Below are 19,444 nucleotides of genomic sequence, written 5' to 3'. Positions count from 1 at the left end.
ATCTCCATTATCTATCAATCTAATCTATCTATCTGTCTGTCTGTCTATCTATCTATAATCTACCTATCATTTCCCATCATTTATCACCTACTTGTTCATCTGTTTATTCATTTCTCCTGCTTTTATGCATGAGCTTTTATTAATATAAATATGTATGTTATGTAATGTGTAGTGTGGTTATATATGGTTTTTAAAACTTATACAAACTTGTTTCTTTGTTTACTCAATACTTTTGTTTAGAGTTCTCTGTGTTGATGCAAATTAATCTATATCATTTAATCTATATCATTTAAAAGAATACCAAGATCCTATTCCTTACTGTACTACTAACAAAAACCCCTTGAGATTCCAGTATTTTAGAAAATTGTAGTGCACACATTAGTATGGAGCCCCCCACATCAAACGTTCAAATAACATTTTCTAAGGTAAAGGAAGAACCAGTTTGTATTGTAAAGTGTGAGCTGTGTTGAGTTTCCTGCACTTTGTCTTCTATTGTACTAAATGGCAGTAGTAAATTACATTGCCTTTTGGAATTTATAAAATTCATTTTTCTAATATTTTTTTACTAAAACATGCTTATGACAGTACTTAATTTTGTTCATCTGACAGACATGTTATTATTTTGATTTGAATTCTCTAATTATTGTTGAAGAAGGTTGTATATTTTCCTCTTTGAATACAGAATTGCTTTTTCAGATCCTTCAGTTCCAAATAAAATACATTTTAAAAGTTTGTGAACACTTTGACAAATTCTGAATCCCAGCCACCCATCAGTTCATTAGATAATGATACAGGGATTTTGAAACTATTATGTTAGCAAAAAACATTCAATTCATTTATGATATAAATATTTTTTCATTATAATTGTTATAAATAAGATGCTCACATAGTGACATCCTCTGCTTGGTTCAGATATTTCTAAGTTAAACCACCTTCAACAATAGTAAAGAAAGATGATAGTTGATACCTACTTGTTGAATTGCCTTTGATTTCCTTGATGATTTACAGTGTTTCTTTTGTCCTCCAATGTCCCCATTTGAGTGATATTTATACTTATTACCATCTAATTTTGTTCTGTCCCCTAATGTGACACATGGTTTCCATAATCAGTTTGTTAAAAGTCTTTGTTGGTGTAGACCACATTATTATTCTTAGTTTTACAGTCCAGTCTTATTCACTGTTGATGTTATTATTTATGTTAATTTTTGAACGTCTTGTCAGGTTCCATTGGAAAAAAATCCTGTGGTGTTTAGACGGAAATTGTGTGATAAATTCATTTACAGGAGACTTCATTTATACTAGGACTTCCATCAATGAGACTGATGTGGATTTCCAGTGATTTGGAACTGTTTTCTTCATTTATTTACTAAATCTATTCTTGTAACTATGTGTTTCTTCTGTTTATTCATAGTTCTTAATCAATGCTGTTATTTTTGATAATGTAAATATTTATATGTAGAAAGACTACTAATTTTTATTATGGTTCAGCTTTGCATTCTCAGTTTTTAATTGTTTGAAGGTTTCATGCATTCATACAGTGAATTTCCACCATTTTTACCTCTCACTCCTCTCCCCCTCAATCATGCTAAAACAATTCTTTCATTTTAAGATTTTAAATTAATATATAATTGCATCATTTCCCCGTTTCCTGCCTTCCCTCTAACCCCTCCTTTGCTCCCTACTGCCAAACTTTTTTATGCTCATTATTTTAATTTCAGTAATTGTGGTGAAATCTTCTATTTTAATAAATGTCTTATATATTCTTTTGCACATGTTCTAAGTCAAATGCTGTAGGTTCTTTACAATATGAATAAGTTCACAATATGAATAACTTATTCACTCATTTCCCTCGAATCCCATGTACTCACACATACTCAAGCACACACACATAACATACATATTCACATATGTACACACACATATGCACACATGCATGCACATATGCACACAATCAAACATATACACATGCACAAGATGCACACACATACATACACACACACACACACACACACACACACACACACACACGTTTTTATATTTTACTCACAGCTCTCTACTCTGCACTGGTCATCCTTTTAGGAGAATGAATGGAAGTATTCTACAAACTTGAGTTTTTTGGCATGATTCTTTTTTGTGTTATTGCTACCTGCATTTTGATGATTACATAAATTTATGTTTCAAATCCTCAAATCTATCTTACATTGGTCCATCCTTGCCTCTTTCTTTCATCACAATTTTTCTTGAGCATATTTCTGAAGACCCTAGTGTATGCCTGTGAGCCACATATTTTAAAATAACATGTTAGTTTTTTTGTTTTTTGTTTTTTTTTTTTTTTACTCTGATAATTTGCTTCCTTTTTCTCACATTGTATGCTGGATGGTATTGAAAATGTCCCCTAATTTTCTCTTGTCTAGACTTTGCTAATGTTGATCTGTCTTTTTAAATTTCTTCTTGCTTGATTGTGGTTTACACTTACTCATATAAATAGTCTGAAGAAAGGATATTTTTTTTTCTCATTTGACTGTAGCCTGCAAGTCTGCATTTTAGCTTAGAAAACCTCATTACGTAGTCCTCATTTAGTTTCAACCTGTAACACCATGTCCTCCTCTTGCAAGTAACTGAAAACCCTAAGCCTGTGTGATCACTCGTTCCACACATCTCCACTACTTTTACATTGAAAGTATTTCTTCTTTTTAGAAACTCAGGGTGCGTTGGATGTTTTAGAGCTATTTGCTCTCACATCACCCATCACACTTGTTTGGGTATACAGCATCAACTACACACCACTGCTGTAGAAACAGACACTATGAAGTTTGTTCTCACTTGAGTTGCCCACAGCCTCCTAATTCCACTTTCATCTATGAGCAGAATTATTGCCTGATCGTCAGTCACTGGGTAACAGAGAACAAAAAATGCTAAAGATTGTTATATCCCATAACACTTTACAATTTAGGGTCCTTTAAAAATATATACTCCATTTGTCACTAAGGTAAAAAACAACACTATCTTTAGTTTTTTTCTGTGTAGAATATGGAAAGATGAAAACTTGTCTGCCAAGGTTTGGAAGACTTGTCTATTCATCTCGTGACCTTGATCATCCCTACACAATGCTCTTTTACACAGAGAGGCTCAGGACACTTGAGATGCAAAAAGAGAGCGGCAATTCCTGAACTGCTGGTGTCCTGTGTAAAACATCGATGAGACAAGACTGGAGAGCAAGTACCATATTGAGGCCAGGAGTAAGGCCTTCTGCCAGAGGCCTAAATCTCTCTCTCTCTTCTCTCTCTCTCTCTCTCTCTCTCTCTCTCTCTCTCTCTCTCTCTCTCTCTCTCTCTTTCTCTCTCTCTCTCTCTCTGTGTGTGTTGCTATTAGACCATGGTTAAAGATTAATATTTTAATATCGATTGACTGACTGATTTAACTGAAGTGACTTTTATGTTCAGTCATTTGGTAGATAGCAGAGAACATTTACTATAATAGAAAAAAAGGGGGAAAGTTAAGGACCCACTTTAATCATTAAAACACAAATGTGTGACACTTTCTAGTAATTAATATTAGACAGTTTGTACTGTGAGAAATAAACATAGTTTTATAAGTGTCATACTTTTGGTTTTTTAGGTTTCCACTTACATCAGTTCATATTACCATGTGAATATCCTTGTACTCAGGGAAGGCAGTGAGCAATTCTTCCTCAAGAGTTCATTTCTTTCCTGGGCTGAACACTGAGGAATCAAGCTTGCTTTCCTCCTTCCAGACACTGAAGACCCATCAACATTGGTTAAAATTTAGACATAGTTTATATAACCATTTTATTACCTAAGTTTCTAGCTAAAATGTCATAACATTTTGATGAAAAGAAATAGCAATACTATCCAGTGGGGATTAAAAGGATTTTCATGAGGAGATAAAATTGAACGATAATTCTCCTGTGTCAAGTGATCACTAAATTGATAATATCCCAGTATTAAATGTTGTACTCAAGATGAGAACACCAATGATGTTTCAGAGAAAAGCTAAGGTCTTTAGAATGCTAATCTACTATAACTACTAGGAATTTTTAACTATATTTTAAGGATAAATATATATAAATGTTTAATGAATTTCTGTGGAAATATGTATATTTAATTTGAGATTATGGGTTTTATCCATTGTATTTCTGAATTTTCAACTCATGAATAAAAATCATTTTTAAATATGTGAGGGTTGGAACCACATGTAAAAGACTCCTCCCAGGAGAATTAGGTTCACCCAGAGATAAGCCCCTTATTGTGTGTCTAATGTAGAACGGTCAGCCTTAAAACCATTTACACACAAACAACAAAAATGCACTAAGGAGACTGTGTGTGTGTGTGTGTGTGTGTGTGTGTGTGTGTGTGTAACAACAACTGTCAAATAAAAAGAGGCTGTCAACTTGAGAATGGAGAACATAGAAGGGGTTTGAGGGTAGGTATCTTGGAAGACCTGGGGGGAGGAGTGAAAAGGATAATGTGATGTAATTCTATTTCAATTATTTCAATGAAAAAGAATTTTAAGTTAAAAAAGCAGAAAATGAGCAGTGTCATCGAGGACAGAACCTGGACAAGAGTTCTCACTTTATATATCATGGACATCATAGCACCACAGCCTGTCTCCAGCATTATAGTAAAGTGAAGGCAAAGTTTGTAGACCAAAACACAGGAATGAGAATTGGGGCTCATTGTCTTCCAGCCATAGTCAACAGCTCTGGGGAACTAATCAAGCATGGTTCTCTACAATTCCACCTCAGTCACCTCATAGTGAGTCACCCAGGGATGTGGGCCAGATTGATTCCACAAATACTGGCAAAAGCTAAAATCAGAATCGTGCTTTGTTGTGGTGGTGGTTGTTTTATTTGTTTTAAAGGAACCTTTGCAAGGCATTTATCTGTGCATGACTTCACATGCTTCTTCAACAGAAGATAATATCCAGTCAAGTCACCTACAAGACCAGCAGGAAGATCATATGAAGGTCTCTTTCTTCAGCCCTGTGCCAAACCTATAGCACAATGAAAAGCAAAAGATACAAACACTATCAGAGACTTTCTCACACCCAGCCAGGGTGAAAATGTAATTAGTAAAAAATGCTAGGCACAAACATTGTGGGCCAGTACTATTCAATCAGAAAATGCTGATTGAGCATATATAAACACAATCAAAGCCTTTATTTAAATAGGGGTTACAGTCCTAATAAAACACAAAGGGAAGTAGGGGCATAGGCCTCCTCGACAGGTAATGAAAGAAAAAATTAAACTCATCCAATTACATCTGGGGAAAAATCCATTACCTATAACAGAGAGAGGACTGCCCCAGGAAAACTCAGAAGCAAACTAATAATGAAGGCACAATGTCCTTTCAACAGATTCTAAATGAGCTCTAATTTTCTTATATCCACCATTCCCAAACTATATAAATTTCAACTAAGCAGAAAAAAGTGACATGCTAGCACAATTGTTATTCCAAACAGGCCCAGCTGCTTGCTCACCTTAATTAGACCTAGTCCCGAAAGGGAGCCAATCTTTCCTTATTTTCTTCTACGAGTTAACCCGATTTTCCTCAACTTTTCTTTCCTGATAGATTTGGCTGTAACCTCTCAGCAAGTGTCGTTTCAGATCCTCTCCTAGGAATCACAATCAAACCGGGTCTTTAACCAAAGAGGAGTTGACCTCAGGTGACAAAGAGAAAGAGAAAACGGGTGTGCTGATCTATCTATTGGAAAAATGGTGACTGTATTCACCTCCCTTTGGATTCCCATCTGTCATGTGTGTGTGTGTGTGTGTGTGTGTGTGTGTGTGTGTGTGTGTGTGCATACACACATGTATGTTAATATTTGAAATTAAGGAATGGCAGTTCCTGGGCAAGGATTATAGGTCATCTCCTTTTGACTCTTATTCCAATATTTTAAAGGTCTTTAAAACAAACAAACAAACAAACAAAAAAAGCTTAAAAAATCTGAAAAGTTAAATTTTTATTAGAGAGTCTCAATTGTTGTATGGATTGTAGATATACTTAACCCCTCTAAACAGCTGTGGACAGTCAAAGTGCTCTCATGATGTCCTGTTTTAGTGGACATTAAAATTCTTTAAAAAATGGTGTATCTTCTAAGATTGCCATTGTCTCTACTGCTGTTCCTACAAACTAGAAGTCCTCCTTAAATGTTTATAAAGGTACCCTGTCTTCTACTCAGAGAACAAATGTCATTTGATAAGATGGGAGCAATGGCAGTGTCCTCCAAGGAAGGAAAGTAATAAAGGTCTCTCACTAGGAATTAACATGGTAAATACTGAGAGAGGAAAAGAGGTAGAGCTGGTAAATCATTGGATGCCACAACTACATATGACCACAATCTCCTATATGTGCAAAACAAAGTGAAATGTCCATATTAAATTCAGGTCCATAACAAAGTAGAAAGCTGACAGCATGCTGCCTGGTGTGACATAGTGTTAAAGAAGCCGGAATGGAGAAGAATCCAGGGAAATGATGGGATGGAAAGACTACGGAATTCTCCTTAGAGAAGGTAAGCTTTAATCGAAGTTTAAAGCTGACAAATATCTTAAATAACATTTGGAAAAGCAGATAGGCAAAGCCCTGTAAAGAAATCTGATGAAAAATCACAAGCACACATAAGCTGCTGTGTTCCAGAGACTGAGGAATCTTAAAGCTGCTCCTGACCACACACTCTGCACTTATCCCTCAACTGAAAGCTGATAGTGCTTATTGGCCACCTGATTTATATTCCTATATTGCCATCAAATCCAAATCTTTATTCAACATTTCATACATATAGATCATGTCTTCCCAAACAGCGGTAAACTCCTAAGGGCAAGAGCAGCCTATGATATTCTTTACATCCCCACAAATGCATTATGCATTCCCCATTGCCCCCAATGCATTAAGTAAGGAGAGCTATAAATATCAGCCACATTGATTAAAGGATGAACACAAAGAGATGTAGGAAAGAAAGGAGGAGAAGATTCAGAGGAGGAGTGAGAGGGATGGATTGCATTAGCTATGTAAGTACACGACAAGTCATCAGGATGAAGAACTCAGAAACAGGGAGGAGAGTCTCTCTCCAGAAAGTGTATGCTCTACCCTCACTTATTATACTATAACCCCAACCATTAACTAGTACATTACCAAAATACCATTAGGGCATTTGGGGGAAAAACTTATTTCAAAACATCTGACAAATCAGAGGAAAACAATTATGCACTAAATAGAAAAGGTAAAATTTAAAAATCTGTCAATAACAATCATCCTCCTCCATCCCCCTGCTTTAACAGTGCCTGCCTTTTTGTATCTTAGCAATATCTGAGGAATGCTTTTATTCAGAAAAACAAGCCCAACCCAGATGTCTCCCAGGAAGTTATTTTTAGAAAACCCGTCACTTCTGAGCACACATTCTTATTCTAGTCCGTTAACAAAGTCCCTCAGTAACATGGTTAGCCTTCTTCCTCACCAAGCCCTCTTCCTTCCTTCCCCCTCTCCCTGAGTCTCTCCTCATGTGCAGGAATCACAGGGCAGCAGTGCCACCTCGACAGCAACAGAAGTGCAGTTTGGGGAAGTGTGACTATTCCCAGAGTTAAGTTGCCAGACAGACATTTGCTCAAATTAGCTTTTAAAAAAGAAAGCAAGAAAAAAAGTTGTCACATCTGTGTATGTGGGATGATGCCTTTGGAGTGCAGAGAGAAAGAAAACACAGAAGTGTATTCGTTCAAAAATCTGCTTGTAAAATGCTTACCACCCAATATGGTAGCTTTGGAGTGTGTGTGTGTGTGTGTGTGTGTGTGTGTGTGTGTGTGTGTGTGTGTGTGTGTGTGTTTCTACTAAAAGTGAGAGATGATTTGTGTGGAATGGGTAAATGCACTGAACGGACAGAGAGAACCAGGTAGACAGAAAGACAGAGGTTGGTGAGATCTTAAGATTTATGAAAAACAGAAATATGCCATCAGCTGACAAATCTAAATAGCAGGCGACTCTTCACACTCCAGAAAAGGCTTGAGAAAGCAGAGGCCTGTCTGTGAGTGAGCTCTCAGTAAATAAGGAGGTAGGAGCAACAGCCGAGATGCTCACACATAATATGGCATCCCAGCTGGAGCTTATTGGGTTTAAACTGTCAAGTGAGCACTGGGCACAGTCACCTCCACATTTTCAGGATCATCAGCAACATTAAAAAGAGGAAGAAAGAAAAAAGCAGCCCACAGTGAATTCACTGCCAATGGTACAAGATCACAAGAACCCGACTGCTCACTGATGAGATGTGCCCCACTTTTCATCATGCCCACACTAACACACCAACAGAAAAAGAAGTAGTTGGTTCTGTATTGGATGAAATACTCAAATGTCTGAAATACAAATGAGGAAGTCAGAGAGGATAAGCTCGCACACACACATACATGGTAAGTATATACAGTGAGATCAGCCATAACTTATGCTGAATTGTCAAACCCAGGTGGATGAAAACATGTTCACCCTCCAAAGAGGTTTTAGATATTTCCCATCCTTCCATACATATGTTAACAAATAAACAACAACAAAAAAAACTAAAAAAAAAGTAATCTAAGAAGATTTTGGGTTTCCTTATATTTCTATCTTGAATTATTTAGAAAACAGGTGTACATAAAATCCACAGGAGTAATTTTTCCTAGAAATTATGTGAGCAACCTTTAGACTCAAGATTTTGAAACAAATGCTTTGAGGATTGCATGATATACAGACTAGAGTTTTTGTCTTCAAAAATTTGAGATTCTGTAGGTATCAAAAATGTATCTTCCCTCCCCTTCCCTTCTACCACCCCCTTTTCTTCTTCTGGTTTTCTTCCTCTATCTCCACTCTGGGCTGGAATGATAATAACTGTTTTGTAAAAAAAACCTGATAAAATAAATTAGCAAAGATTCTCACCTTATACCCTACACCCCACTGCTGATAACAGCCAAATGACACTCTTCACTGTGGAAGAGGTGTGTACAACCCATTTTGAAAAGACTAACCTCTACTGTGCTTAACACCATTTCCTGGAGGAAGCTTCCAGCTAATGCCAGAATCTATCACTCATGTTTGTGGAGTTTGTTTCTTTCTTCATCATCCTAGCTGTAATTAAATAATCAATAAGCTTATTGAACAACTACCTGCCTTCTTAGAATGTAAACTCACTGAAGGAACAGACTTAGGCTTCATTGCTTCTGCCTTTTACTTTAGTTGAGTGACTAATTGAAAGAACAAAAGTTAGGAAAGATATATATGTAATTATTTTACTTCATGGAAGCTATTGGGGCCCATAACTTTAAATTATTCCTTTATATATACTCCATTTTGTACTTGGATTGCGGGTTCTGAATTGGTATCTCTAAAATGTACATATTTTCTTTCTGGTCATAAAATCTTGCATAGATCCCCATTTTCTGTTCTTAATAGCTCACAGAAACACTTATTTTCCAGTCATAAAAGCCCATGTAGATGCACATTTTCCAGTCATAAAAGTCCATGTCACTACTCATTTTCCAAGTAGATATTCTGGGCAACAATGAAATGTTCAGGAAGATAAGACTTCCCGAAGAAAGACAGGAATGGGTAGAAAGAAGTTGGGGAGATACGCAAAGTGCAAGGCTCTCCTATTCTCCATTTTGCTGCAAGAGGATCAGGTACTAGTGTTCCAACGCAGGACAAGAGTGAGAAGGAAAACCTTCAAGACACTCAAGAAAGCAGAGAACAAGTCTACATGGTCTCCAACTGTTCTTCCACTCTGTTATGGGTTGTCTTTCTCTTTCTGTGGCAAAACATTGACCAAGAGAAACTCTCAGGTGGAAAGATTCACCTCGCTTACACTTGCAAGTCCCGGGACATCACACAGAGAAGTCACGGCGTGAATTCAAGATAGGAACAAAAACTGAGAAGTTTGCTTCTTCCTTGCTTGCTCCCATGACCTCTCAGCTTACCTTCTTTCACCACCCAGGTCATACTGCCCAAGGAAGGCCCAGGCACAGGAGGCTGCACCCTCCCCCACCCCAGTCAGTCATTAATCAAGAAAATGCCACAGACATTTAGTGAAATTACAGGCTAATCTGTTTAAACATTTTCTCAAATGATGTTCCCTCTTTCCAGTTACGTCTAGCTTTGCTTCACTCTACTTGAGAAATTTTAATTTTCCTTTGTCATTTTTAATTTCTATTTTTCTCTCTATATTTTTAGTATGATGAGATGAGTTTTTCCCGTGCTTCTTTGCTTGGTTTTTCTTGTGTTTTATTTTTCCAGATGAGCTGTATCACAAAATTTCAGCTTAAATTTAACATTAAATCAACTTCATAATATAGCAAATACTGAAAAAAATCTAATAAAAAAGAAATATAATGAAAATAAAGGTTCAAAATGCATTAAGTTCAGGTTCAAAGTTGTTTTTGAAGATGTTCAAATATGTAGTTTTGGGTAGGCAAACAAGCTGTAGAAAGGCTATTTGTTGGAAAGGAGAAAAGGAAAGAAAGTGTGTGTGTGTGTGTGTGTGTGTGTGTGTGTGTGTGTGTGTGTGAGAGAGAGAGAGAGAGAGAGAGAGAGAGAGAGAGAGAGAGAGAGAGAGAGAGAGAGAGAGAGAGAGAAGAGTATTCCTAACTGTCTGCCTGCTTTCAGAAGAAAGAGGGTTGGCATTTTGATTTATATAAATTTCCAAACTTTAGTATTAGGTGCAGCAGAGGCTGAGGCAATAGTACATTCAACGTACCCAAGATGAAACACATTAGAAATCCATAAAACCAACCCAGTGTCAATTTTGTTTAAATTATTGCCCTTCAGCATCGTAGGCATTGGCTGTGTTTTGTAGAACAGAATAGCATAAGATGTTATTTCCCTGTGACTAGATGCAACTTTTATTTCGTGCAGTCTTCTCACATATCAAGTAAATTGTGTTAGCCATAGGGGGAAATTTCTGAGAATCAAAGAGAAATTCATGTTTTATAATCATTACTGGAGAATGGGAGGAAGCAGGATGCAGTTGTGAAGAGCTGGCTTGGCTGAGAGTTTATAAAAAGCAAAACCCTAACTCCAGTGTGCCAATAAACTGGGTACATGGCTGACCTGGAGCAAATGCCTTTGCTCTTGGAGGCCCCATGTTTTTTACCATGTAAAGTTGGGAGTAAATTAGTTACTGCCTGGGAATTCTGTGTTCTAACTCTTTATGATGAAAAAGGCATAACTAGGGAGAATAAAAGGCAAGAAAAACTCCCCTGGGGAAAGTTATCACGACTGTTTTTATTTTTTTCTGCTTTCCTCATCTAAACATGATTTCTCACCAACTTAACATTTTAGATGATCATTTTCATTATTTATGATATTTTGCTGTGATTTTTTCCTACTACATTGTAAAATATACATGTTTGGGGAGCTGCTGTTTAACCTTAGTTCATCATTTACAGTTTGATGCATTACCAATTCAGCACATACTGATGCAACTAATTAAACAAAAGTAAACTCATATGAAGTTTCATTATTATTATAATTGATTTGTAACGGAGTAATGCCACCTTATCTGTTACTTTGTTGACAAATTAAGTTAAATATTTCTTATTTTTACTGCATTCCTTGTAGATAATTTCTCACTTGCAAGAAAAAAAAATTATTTGACTCTTTTTTGTGGCCTTCTGCATGGAGAAATATTTTAAATTAATGCATTTAGGGCTTGCTTTGTTTCTGTTGTGGCTAAATGTTTAATTGAAAAAGAATAATTTATAATGTCTAATTGCCTTTTCCAAGATCAATTATACCAAATTAATACTGGGCACAGACAAGAAACTCACTGCAGTCCTGCCAGACTGGGTCACTTGATTCAAATAGTGCCTAGAAGCACATCTGGGCAGAGAGGAGGGTTATACTAATAAACAAGAGAGGGAAGGAATGTGATAGTTTGCAAGGAATGGGAGGAGTATGCTAATTAACAGAGGAGGGAATGAGTATGTCCATATGTAAGAAAGGAGAGAACATTGCTAATAAACTGGAAAGGGAAGAATAAATCAGCCAGCACAGGAGAAATGTATACACAGATTCAGGGAAAGGAGACAGGATGAGAATTACATGCTTTTTCTCAGCCACGGGGGTCAACATCACCAGTAGCAAATGGGTTAATTAAGTGAGAGAAACATTAGTTCACAATGTGTGTAGGTAGGAAAGATAAAAGCAGTACTTTTACAGACCCAGAATCAGCTTTTTTTTTTTTTTTTTAACCACCTCCAGTCATGAATATTCAAGAGTTAGGTAACCTGGAAATCTGGAGAAAGCACATGAAGGACCACTGTCTGGCCATGAGCATGATGAGCCTAAAGACAGTGGCTGAGAAACCTGAAATTCAGCCAGTGATGGCACCTTCTTTGGGTCCTAATGTGGCTGGGGTTAGTTCTAATTACTTTTGACAGGATCAAATCTAGCGACATCGGGTGTTAATTTCCCATTTGGAGTCCAGGTTAGGAGGGTTGAACGTTCTGAAGGAGACGAAGGGAGGTCTTTATCTACAAAGAATTAGCAACTGTTTTGGAGGAACAGCTCAAGACCTGGCCTGCTTTAGCTCACTGATATATGTGATGACAGTGTAGAAAGGAAGCACCATGGTTCATTGGGTTAATGCTTCAGTGTTATTGAGCCGTGACATAAGTCTTAGATAAGAGATATCTCAGATACTGGAACTGTTTGCTACACAAGCCTGAGGCCAAGAGTTCAGATCCCAAGCACCCACGGGAATCCAAAGGATTGTGGAGGCCCACATACAATCCCCAAGGCACAGAATCCTGAGACAGAGGATTCCTGGAGCAAGATGGCTAGCTAGAATAGCTGAGTCAATGAACGCCATGCTCAAATGAGAGACTGTGCCTCAGTAAACAAGAGTGGACTGAGGACAACATCTACACACATAAGCAGAAACACATACACCCATGCACATGCATACCACACCACACACAACTACGCAAACAGAAATAAAAATATTTCACTTGCTGTAAATCTTTGTGGATATGTGGTGTTGTCAATATTTTTAATTTTAGCTCTTTGGTGAAGATAACTTTAAATTCTGTGTGTATAATGATTTATTCCTAACACCTGATTGAATCTGATACAATTTTTCTTGTGAAATGTCTATAGATGAATTTCTGTCTGATAAGTGGGCTGTGTTTCTGTGTTTTACATATTTGGCTCTCTCTCTCTCTCTCTCTCTCTCTCTCTCTCTCTCTCTCTCTATCTCTCTCCATACATACATACATACACACACACACACACACACACACACACACACACACGTGGTGATATTTTATTTATGCTCTAACAAATAAAGCTTGCCTGGAGATCAGAAAAAGCCAACCACTATATTAAATATAGAGGCCAGGCAGTGGTAGCACATGCCTTTAATCCTAGCATTCGGGAGACAGAGATTCATCTGGATCTCTGTGAGTTCAAGGCCATACTGGGAATAGAGCCAGGCGTGGTGGCACACACCTTTAATCCCAGCACCAGTTACCATAGAGTTCTGGATGTTTGTACAGACAGAAAGGAAGTGATAGATCTGGGCAGAAAGGGAAAGTTATGTAACTGCAGGGAGAGAGGAAGTAAGGTGGCAGGGCACAGAAAGGTATATAGGCGTGAGTATGCAGGAAGTAACTCTTTGGGGCTGAGGATTTCCTAATGCTAAGAATTTGTGGCTGGCTGGCTAGTTTGTTCTATTCCTCTGATCTTTCAGCTCTTATCCCAATATCTGGCTCCAAGTTTTTTACTGATAAGACTGTTTAGCAATTCATGTTACATATATATGTATATATGCCATTGTGATCTTCTAAAATTCTGTAACTTATAGAACACATAACCTCCTACAATGTGGCTGAGGGGAAAGACAGAGAGAGAGAGAGAGAGAGAGAGAGAGAGAGAGAGAGAGAGAGAGAGAGAGAGAGAGAGAGAATGTCTTTCAAATAATAGATAAGAGAAATTATATTAAAATCACTGTGTCTTCTAGGCTAGACATAATCTTCCTCCCTCAGTATTGTGAGACCTGGAATTGAAAGTGCATACTCCCACACCCAGAATACTGTCTGTCAAGCTCAGATACTTCATGTATGTTCTTGGCAGGAAGACTAACAAGATGAAGCTAGTCTCTGTAGTATTACAAATGTTACTGAGGTGGGACAACATTTGCAACATGTTTGTGGGAATTACGACCTCGTTATTTCTTTGTCTGAAAAAGATTAAATATTGTTTAAGGAGTTGTGATTAACGTTCTAGTTGGCAAGAGATAGAGTCTTGATGCTTCATTTGATCAGAAATCTCCATATGATGGGTGAAATACCTCTCTCTCTCTCTCTCTCTCTCTCTCTCTCTCTCTCTCTCTCTCTCTGTATGCATGCACATGTGTATATGTATATGAATTATGGGTTTGTAGAAGAATTTACTGTTATAATTAGTAAACTGAGTGATGATCGCTCTCACCAGTACTAGTCCCATATTGTTGTTGGCCTTAGACTAGTTCAAGAACCTAACTCTAACCAAAGGAAGAAGGGTGATTGATTCCCCCGTGCTTGAGCTAGACTATCTGTGTTCTCTGGCTTTTTGATATTGGTGTTCATGATTACAGTCTTAGGAAATTTGTTGGCAGTTGGAAAATTAACTTTGACTTGGGTGGCACTATGTAACTGGATGTCTTAGATCTTCAGGTTTCAGGTAGTAGGTTTCAGGGACTCTAGATCCACATCATCGTATCAGACAATGACTATCATATATCTCTCCTTGTACAAAACTTGTATTACTTCTTTTTTTACTTTGTTTTCTTTTTTTTAGGGTAAAATTTATTGTTTTGTCAGACAAACAGGAAAAGTTGCCACTCTCAAATTTTGTCTGCCTCACAGAACTTCAAGACTTTTTTATAGTAAGAACTCTTTCATTGAATAAATATTTGGCAATCAGGGGTTAAGTCCATGCATCAAAAAAGATTGGACAAAGTATTTCAGACACTCTGGTATCCTTGTATGAGTTATTAGTTGAGATCATCATAGTGAAGTGAGGCACTTTAGGAGGCCATACTCCATGGGTACCAGGCCTTAGAAGGTTAGGTTTGTCCATGCCTTATAGTCTTAATACAGCAAGACAAGCTTATGTTTATGACTCCCTTATGATAAGGAATGATAGCATCAATCTTCATCTAAAATGCTGTGGGATGTAGCCAGAAGGTTTTCTCTGGCCCCACCTGGTCCTATGATCCCACAGCTGCTTTTAAAATAATCATTCAGAAGCTTATATTAATTATAACTGTTTGGCCATTAGCTTAGGCTTATTACTGACTTGCTCTTACACTTATATTAACCTTTAATTCTTAACCATGTTTAGCCACATGGCTTGGTACATTTTCTCAGTTCATCCTTGGCATCTTGCTTCCTCTGTGTCTGGCTGGTGACTCCTCACTGTGCCTTTCTTTTTAGTCTGCTCACCCTGCCTATACTTCCTTCCTGGCTATTGGCCAATCAATATTTCATTAAACCAGTGTGCAAGAGCATTATCCCACAGCAATGGGTAACACATCTTTTAAATTTCAGATATTTTCAGAGCTGTGAATATTTGTATGTGTTGATGTTTCCCTTAAATATGGTAAGAATATCTACTTATGGTGCCAGATTGGCTTTCAAATAGTTGTAGAATTGGGGATATTTAAGATGTAATAATATTTTGAGGTCAATGCTATTTGACCTATAGCTACTAAAGCTATAAAATATCTTCGTGATCTTCTGGCTATTTCATGTGATTAGTTAAGTAATTGTGGTAGGGATTGTGGGATTATTGTTGCTGTTTATTTATTTGTTTTTCATTTTATTGTTGTTTTGTTTAATTAACTATATTATTTTTCAACCTATCTTGTCTAATTGATTGGGATTTTAAGGATCTAATAATTAGCCACTTATGAAACAATACCTCACTGAAAAACATTTCATTCTGGAAAATGTTAAGGCTATGTTCAACTCATATTGTGACAAATAAACATAAAACTTGAGTATCTATCTCTGCAGGAGCAATGATTTTGAGACTATCTGTATATACTTGTCATATTTATGATATTTTGAGACAGCATCTATATTAGTCAGGGTTCTCAGGAGTCATAGAACATACAGAATGAATTCTCTCTCTCTCTCTCTCTCTCTCTCTCTCTCTCTCTCTCTCTCTCTCTCTCTCTCTCTGTATATATATACATTCCAGCATTGGCTAGCTGTGAAAAAAGTCCTAGTGTCCAATAGTTACTCAGTCTCACAAGGCTGGACATCTCTGCTGGTCTTCTATATATGCTTGAATCCTGAAGGAGTAGACTCCAGTGCCAGTGAAGGAAATGAATGTCCTGGCAATGCAAAGGCAAGCACTCAAAAATGAAGAGACCCCCTTCCTTCTGCCATTGTCCTTCCAGCAGAAGGTGTGGCCCAGATTAATGGTGTGCCTTCCAACCTCAAGGTCTGGAGGAAAGGCAAGTGTCATCTAGATCAAAGGCATGTCTTCTTGCCTGAATATCCCTGATCATAAGTGTACCCTCCATTTCTGGGTAATAATTCATTCCAGATATAGTCAAGTTGACAATCTAGAATAGCCTTCACAGCATCCCAACCTATATCACTGTCTCTAATGTTTTACTTTTCATAAACCACCTTTCTCCTCTAAAAGATCACACAAAGAGGGCAGGCTCAAGGAAGGTGCAACAAATGGTCGTTAAGTGTGTGATTGTAAGAGGGCATGTCCTCGTGGGAGATGAGTTTAAGCACAACAATTAAGAGAAAAAGAGGCCTTCATGGAGCCAACCAGGGGGCATTGAGCTACTCAAATTCTCATAAAGGAAACAAATAGGACAGATGTAGCAAGGCTTCACCATCAGACTGTCAAGTATGTTTGAAATTGAAGGTTGTAAAACATCTCACATCAGGTGAGCATCTCTAGTATTGATGTGGTCTCTACACTTTGGCACACAGGCACACTTGTCTGTAGATCAAGTGGGTAAGGAGGAGGAAAGCTAACAATATAACTTGTTTATCTGATTCAAGCCAAAACATCTGTTGTTAATGATTAGATCTTCAGCTTCCAATTTTCCTTTGAATGTTATTGCTCATTTCTAATGGGGGCACTGTGTGGTTGTTTTCCCTTGCATGTGGATTCTAAGTGAAACACAGCTTAGACTGAAAGCCTAGTGCAGAAAGAAATCATGCTTAATGATGTCTGGAAGATTCTTTCTATGCCCTGAAGAAAAACTCAAGAGGCCAGGTCAAGAAACAGGTCAATTCTTGGCTCAGCATGGCTTTTGGGTAATGGGTGTACTCTGTGAGACTCACTTTGTCCAACTGAAAAAGAAAATAGCTGACTTCCTGGGAGGGAAGACTAGATAAGGATAAACTACTCCTTTCTATCTACTTTATATAAAAACTCGAATTGGATGCAAAGTTTATAAAACACAATTCAGGTTTCCTCTATGGTAATAAATGGGCTGTTGGGATAAATGTTTCTTTCCTGGAGAATTTTATGTTTCTGTTACTGTGGTTAGTAGGAGTATCTTAAATCACAATTTTTCATGGATGCTATTCACCATTTGGAATTGGCTACATTGATTGCAGGTAATTATAATTGTATTTGTCAAGTAACATCATCTGTAGGTGAGGTATGCGGAATTACATGACTCCTGATCTAGAAAATGAGAAGACAAAATGTGTGGTGAGTGTTTGTCTGTATTGTATAATAACCAACCGTGTGTGTGTGTGTGTGTGTGTGTGTGTGTGTGTGTGTGTGTGTGTGAGAGAGAGAGAGAGAGAGAGAGAGAGAGAGAGAGAGAGAGAGAGAGAGAGAGAGAATATTAAAATACCCCCTGGTAATCAGGTAAACTATCTATATATCTATGTAACTATCATTTATTTATTTCTATATGTCTATCACTGTGTATGCTCCTACTTTATGATAAAGAATACATACACATACATGAGGTGATAGCATACACAAATCTATATATAGTTATAATTTGTCATATTATTGAGTTGACCCCTTCCTGTACACTTACAAGGAATGACTATATAAATATATATATTCATATTATTATTGTATGTGCCTGATCACTGAATGTGCATCTCTGTGTGGGCACACACACACACACACACACACACACACACACACACAGTTAAATTCAAAATATGCAAGACAACTAAGCTTGAGCATTTTGAAAACATTTGCAGATTTTCAAAATAATTGGCCTGCAGTAAAGTTATCCTGATTTCTTTTTGTATTTCATCTCTTAATCAACTGAGCTGAAATTGTCAAAGTAATAACTTCCTGATGAAAGACTGTATTTCCTAACTTCCCTTGACTTTCCATTTTGTCCCCAATAAGGGGCCACATCTCATCTTCAAGTAGAAATGTTGGCCGTACACACACACATGAAAAGATGCATTCTCTCTCTTTGAAGAGATATGGTACCGTATAAAGTCAGACCAAGCCTCTTTTTTTCCTTCTTTCTATAGCTGTCTTTTAATTAATATAACACAAACTAGAATATACATATAAACATATATTCAATAATGAATTTTTAATTTAAAACATGCCTTTACACACTAATACCAATTTTTAAAATTTATTTTAATAGCATTTATTTGTGTGTGTGTGTGTGTGTGTGTGCGCGCGCGCGTGAGCGCGCGCACAGGCATGCGTGTGTGCCCTCATGCTCTCATGTGTCATCATTTTATTCCAAGGTTGTGGAGATAAGCAGATAACAAAGTTGTGTTTGACTTTCCTTCCACAGAGTGGGTTCTGGGTATTGAACTTGGAGCACCAGTTTTGGTGAAAAGTGCCTTTACCTTCTGAACCACTTATTTGGCACTGATACCTATTTTTACAATTTAGTCATTTTATTTTTTTTCACAATTCAAGTACTTGTATTTCTAGGTCAGGTATGTCTTTGAAGTTTTCAGAATCTACTGGTAAAACACTAAAGCCCTGTGCTGATTCACTAGCACGCCGTAATAGCTTCTTTGAGAAGATAGTCAATGGCCCCAGAACAAAAAAGGGGATGTGCAAAGTTAGCTACAAGTTCCTTGTAATGGTAAATAAATGAAACAAGGACTTCAAGGACTTGGAACTTATTTTCTGCATTTCATTCATATGTCTTTGCTTTTGTTTTGTTTTACTTAAATTCAAACCTCAGATAAAATGCAGTCAAATTAAGATTATTAGTTTTGTTGAATGCAATTCGTGTAATATGTATTTAAGTGATGACAATTCCAACAGAATGAATTATGGGAGAATCCCAAGGAATCTGGAAGTAAAACGGAACCTCTAGAAAACATTGAGTCTTCTCAAATGTAGAATAAAGGAGAATGTGTTCAAATGAGCCTAAATATGAGAACTATAGGAATATATTTTTTTCTCCTGTATAAACTGATTTATGAGTTGTCATGTTATGTGGTAAT

This window comes from Peromyscus leucopus, chromosome 19 (genome assembly GCF_004664715.2).
Source record: "Peromyscus leucopus breed LL Stock chromosome 19, UCI_PerLeu_2.1, whole genome shotgun sequence".
Classification (NCBI taxonomy): Eukaryota; Metazoa; Chordata; class Mammalia; order Rodentia; family Cricetidae; genus Peromyscus; species Peromyscus leucopus.
Note: the sequence above shows the minus strand (reverse complement) of the source record.